We start from the raw sequence: 5,543 nt of genomic DNA, 5'->3' as shown, positions 1-5,543 counted from the left end.
TACAAAAAAAAAACTTGAAAGAATACAAAGAGCAATTACAAAATTGGCACCAACACTCTCAAAACTATCATATGAAGAGAGACTAGAAAAACTTGAGCTACAGACACTAGAGCAAAGAAGAGAGAGAGGAGATTTGATAGCTATTTACAGAATCATGAAAGGCGTAGAAACTATTGATAGAGAGGATCTGATAAAATGGGATGACAGAAATACAAGAGGACACGGAAAGAAAATAAAAAAAGACAGCTATAGAAGAGATTTGAAAAAGAACAGCTTTCCTCACAGAGTAATAGACAGTTGGAACAAGTTAGATGAGAAAGTGGTGTGTGCAAAAACAATACATGAATTTAAAAATAGTTTAGATAAAATGAGATATGAAGACGGGACCCCACGAGCATAGCTCCCCTTCCCGTAAAATACAACTAGGTAAATACAACTAGGTAAATACACACACACACACACACACAAACAGAGTGGTGGATGTCTGGAACAAATTGGACGAAACAATGGTGTGTGCAAAAACCATACAAGAATGAACAAACTAGATGCTGAGAGATACAAAGACGGGTTTCTACGAGCATAACTCCTCTTTCTGTTTAATACAAGTACCTAAACACACACACACACACACTTTTGTCGGATGGACGGCGAGGATTAGAGTTCTGAAGAAAAAGTGAAAATTTCGTAGACCTCAACGCAAAGGAAGTGCCTATTGTATTTACAGGGAAGGGGATAACTCGTGGTGTCGTGGGAAAGTGAGGAAAAAGGAGAAGGGGAGGGATTACTGAGGGAAATGGAAGGAAATGAGGAAGGGGAGGACTTGGTCCAAGAGGCCAGACGTCTTGTAAACAAACGAAGGACCGATGATTCTGGTGATGGGATTAACAAAATTGTAAAGATTAGAAATATAGATAAGAGCAGCACAATGGAAGGTGAGGATAACAATTTCCAGGGATCTAATGAGGGTGGGGAGGATACCAACCTCCCCCGATTGACAAGACTAGAGGAGAAACTTGATAAGATGATCGAACATTGGGAAGACAGGTTCGGTAACGTAACCAACATTGCGCAGAGAGTTGAAAAGTTGGAAGAACTAGAGAAGGCGAACAAAAAATTTAATGAAATAGAAGAATTAAAAAGACAGTTAAAGGAAGTAAAAGAGGAGAATTAAGAATTAAAGAGGAATAATAAAAACAATAAAGAGGCCATAGTAAAAGAAGCGCAGGGTTGGAAAAAAAATCCAGGAAAACAGTAAAGTTGCATTTACTGACAAACGGCAAATGAAAAGAAACTGAAGACTCAGTTATCAAAGTGATGAGACAGAAGGAGAATATAGTAAGACTTAGCAGATAAAAAGAAATGTATAATTATATTGGGAATGGAACATAACCTAGATAGAACTTCAAGAATCAGTGAGGAAAAAGAAAAAGTAAGCAGCTTACTAGAATTAGTTCAGGAAGACGAACCTGAAGTAATGAAACAAATTGAAGAGATGTTTAGGCTCGGAAAATATAGTACAGATAAGACCAGACCAATTAAGATTAAATTCAGGTCACAAACAACAGCAGAGAATATCTTAGCAAAAACAGGGAAGCTAGCAGCAAGTGAACAATATAAAAAGGTATGGATAAAAAGAGAAATGAATTAAGAGGAAAGAGAGGAAGAAAAAATGAAAATGAAAAAAAAAAAAAAAACGAGACCAGAACGGATTCAGAAAAAGAAGAATTCTGCTGGAGAGTAGTGAATATGAAATTGAGGAAATGGATCATAACAGAGAGAAACAAAAAAGAAACAGAGAATGCAATGGAAATAACAGAAAGTTAAGAGTGTCCTGCACAAATATAGATGGATTAATAACAGGACTGAATGAACTGAACGAGTATCTGAAGGAAAAAGAACCGGACATAATGGGAATTGTAGAGACAAAATTAAAAGGTCCACTACCACCCAACAGCATAGGACACAATGCATATAATTATTGGATTAGAAACAGAGAGATAAAACAAGGGGGTGGAGTTATGTTCCTGACTAAGAAGGATATAAACGTGAAGAGTGTCACATATGGAAAGAATAGAGTAGAGATGATTATGATAGAAGTAGAAGACAGAGATAAGAAGAGCAGAAATTTTGTAATAAACTACGTGCCCCCAAAAACAGCCTCGTGGGAAGAGAGTGAACATAAAAGTATGTTAGAAGACACAAGAATAACATTAAACAAGATAATGGAAGATGGAGGAAGAATAGTTATGATGGGCGACTTTAATTGCAAAGAAATCTGCTGAGAAGAGATGACCGTAAAGGGTGGAGAAGACCCATGGGGGAAATGTTCTACTTGAGATGATTACTGACCACACAATGATACTCGGTGGCGCGGTTGGTAGAGTCTCCGACTGTCACTACGGCGGTCTGGGCTCGAATCCTGCCCACGGCTGAAATAATTTTAGTATCGCTGCGCTTCGAATCGTTACTCCAAATCTCGTGGGCGGGGAGTTGGGTGTGTGTGTGCGTGTAAGGTCACAGCATTACCCATAGATCGGTCATAAGAACTCTGAGCTCTCTTACGCGAGGAAAATAGCTGTCGATCACGAGTACAACACGTAATCCAAAGACCATGGTGAATACACACACACAATAAAGAAAAAATGGACCACTAAAATTTAACTAAGATCTCAAATGATGGCACAAGAAGTACTATCTAAAACAGCAAAGTTGGCGAAAAGTGAAAATTACAAAGTGTATGGATAAAGAAAGAAATAAGTGATGAGAAAAAAAAGAAGGAAAAGACACTAAGAATAAAAGCAAAAAAAAAAAAAAAAAAAGAGAACAGAACAGACCGAAAAGAACGATTTTTTTTAAGAGAGAGTACTGAACCTGAGGCTGAGAAAATTGTATATCCAAAATTAAATAAATAAATAAATAAAATAATAAAAATAAAGAGAAAGGAAAAAAAATAACGTACACTAACATAGATGGCATGATTTCAGGATTAAATGAATTACTCAGCTATCTGGAAAAAGAGAAACCGGATATAATGGAAATTGTAGAGACAAAATTAAAAGGACCACCACCACCTAATACTATGGGACAACGTCTATATAATTATTGTATAAAAAATGGAAACAGGGTGGAGGATTTTTTTTTCTTTCTTTTTCTTTTACTAAAAAATTCTTATAGGTGACAAAGCTAACACAAGGAAATAATCTTGTGGAATTGATAATGATAAAAGTTGAAAACGGTGAGAAGAAAAGTTGAAAATTTGTAGTAATATATGTGCCCCCAAAAACATATTCTTGAATTGAGAGTGACCACTCCAAAATGTTAGAAGATACAAAGCATGCATTAAATTAATTACTAAAAGGAGGAAACGTAGTAAGAATGGGTGACTTTAACTCCAAAGAATTATGTTGGAAAGAGATGACGATGAAAAGTGGAGAAGACCTTTGGGGAAATATACTACAGGATATGACCATTAAATATACAATGACTCAGAGGGTAAAAGAGAATACCAGATATAGAAACAATGAAGAACCGTCGAGACTAGACTTAATATTTATGTCAAAGCCTGAAATTGTGGATAAAATGGAATGCAAGAGTGACCACATATTAACAGAGTTCAAACTAAAAGAGGAAATTAATTTGGAAGAAATGAGAAACGCAGAAAAGAAGACTAATGTACAACAAAACGGATTTTGAGAAACTCAGAAAATTCTTTCAAAAAGCGAATTGGGAAAATTTTAGTAAAAAGCAAAACAAAATAAAGATGGAAGAGAAATGGAATATATTAAAAGAAATTTATAAAGAAGGAATAGGTAAATACGTACCAAAGCAGAATCAGGAAAAGGGAGTACATTAAGTGCTGGTATAACAAAAATGTGGTGAGGCAAAAGATAGAAGAGAAAACATAGAAAAGATGAAAAAAAAAAAAATGGGTAAGTGGCAAATATATACCAAACTGAGAAATGAATATGTGAAAATATGCAGGGAAGAAAAACAAAAATATGAAAAAGACGTAATAGATCAATGTAAGGATCAAGCTAAATTATTCTACATGTATGTGAATGGTAAATTGAAAAATAAACTAGAAATAGTGAAACTGCATCAAGGGAATGACGAATATATAAATGTACAAATGGCGGAGATTATGAACATTTTAAGTCTGTATTCACAATAGAAAATGCACATAATTAGAGCTTTCGCAGTGAGCAAGTGGATACCAGACACCGCCAGATCTTGTAATTCTTGCCGGAAAATAAATACTTTTTTGGGCAAGTTTTATAAGCTTACAGAGATGTATCGTTGTACATTATTGTGTCTGAAATTTAAGTCAATTAATTTCATGATTGCAAACGGCATATAGCATTGTTTGAGCCTCTATTTATAATCACAGATAATATTCGTAAAACAGCCTATAATTGTATCAAGCCAAGCAATTTGTCATTTTCTATCGACTTCAATGGACGTATACTGATATATACTTTCATTTGAACGCACCAAGCAATAGGCAAATCCATGTAATGTATCGAAAATATAATTTTACACCGAAAACTTAATTTTTTCGATACGATAAACTTTGTCTCCCTCTTATTTTTCTTGAATCTGAAGTGCATATTGCCACGGCACACGTATAATTAGTCAGATTTGTTTGAAAATAGCTCCAGCAGATCTAAGAGGCTATTCTTTACAAAATTGTTATTAACTTCGTACGTTCGCCACCACTGTTGTTATTTTTTATCTCATTGATTATCTTCATATACAGGACGTGACAGTAATATCCATTATTTTTCAACACTCTCAGATAGAATGCACAAACCCAAATTGATATCCTCTTATTTTTAGTGCTCATAGTTACTTCAGTAAAAATAATTAAAAAATAATTACCTATTTTTAGTTTTACCTTATAATTAAATTAACAAAGCCTTATCACACACCAGTAAGTAAAAATTGTAACATTATGAGTCATGTTTTTAATTTCAAATACATTTATGCAACAATTTATGGCGTGTCTTTTTTTAAATATCGGTTTCTAAATTAGCTAAGTCACCCCTCTGCCTCATGAATTCCGAGACAATTGAAAATTCTAGCGCTAATAGGAATCTACGAGCCTGACTGCGAAAGCTCCCATTGGGAAGAAAAGGTAGAAAGATCTCCCCAATGAAAGAAATCAATGTAACACAAAAAGAGGTAAGGGACCAAATTGTAAACATTAATGTCAAAAAATCACAGTTCACACAGAATTGCAAATTGGATACTAAAAGAATGTATAGATGAGCTAGCGGATAAGATATATAAGATAGTAGATTGCTCACTCAAGGAAGAAAAGGTACCACAAGCTTGGAAAAATGCAAATATTGTACCAATATATAAAGGGGGAGATAAGGAAGACCCAACAAATTATAGACCGATCTCCCTTACAAGCACAATAGGTAAAATATGTGAAAAGGTTATCAAAAGTAGATGGATTAAACATCTGGAAGAAAATAAGATACTAAATCCAAAACAATTTGGCTTTAGACAAGAAAGATTTTATGCCACCAACTTGATTT

The sequence above is a fragment of the Oratosquilla oratoria genome, chromosome 20 (genome assembly GCF_046742065.1).
Source record: "Oratosquilla oratoria isolate Oo_2021 chromosome 20, ASM4674206v1, whole genome shotgun sequence".
Lineage (NCBI taxonomy): Eukaryota > Metazoa > Arthropoda > Malacostraca > Stomatopoda > Squillidae > Oratosquilla > Oratosquilla oratoria.
Note: the sequence above shows the minus strand (reverse complement) of the source record.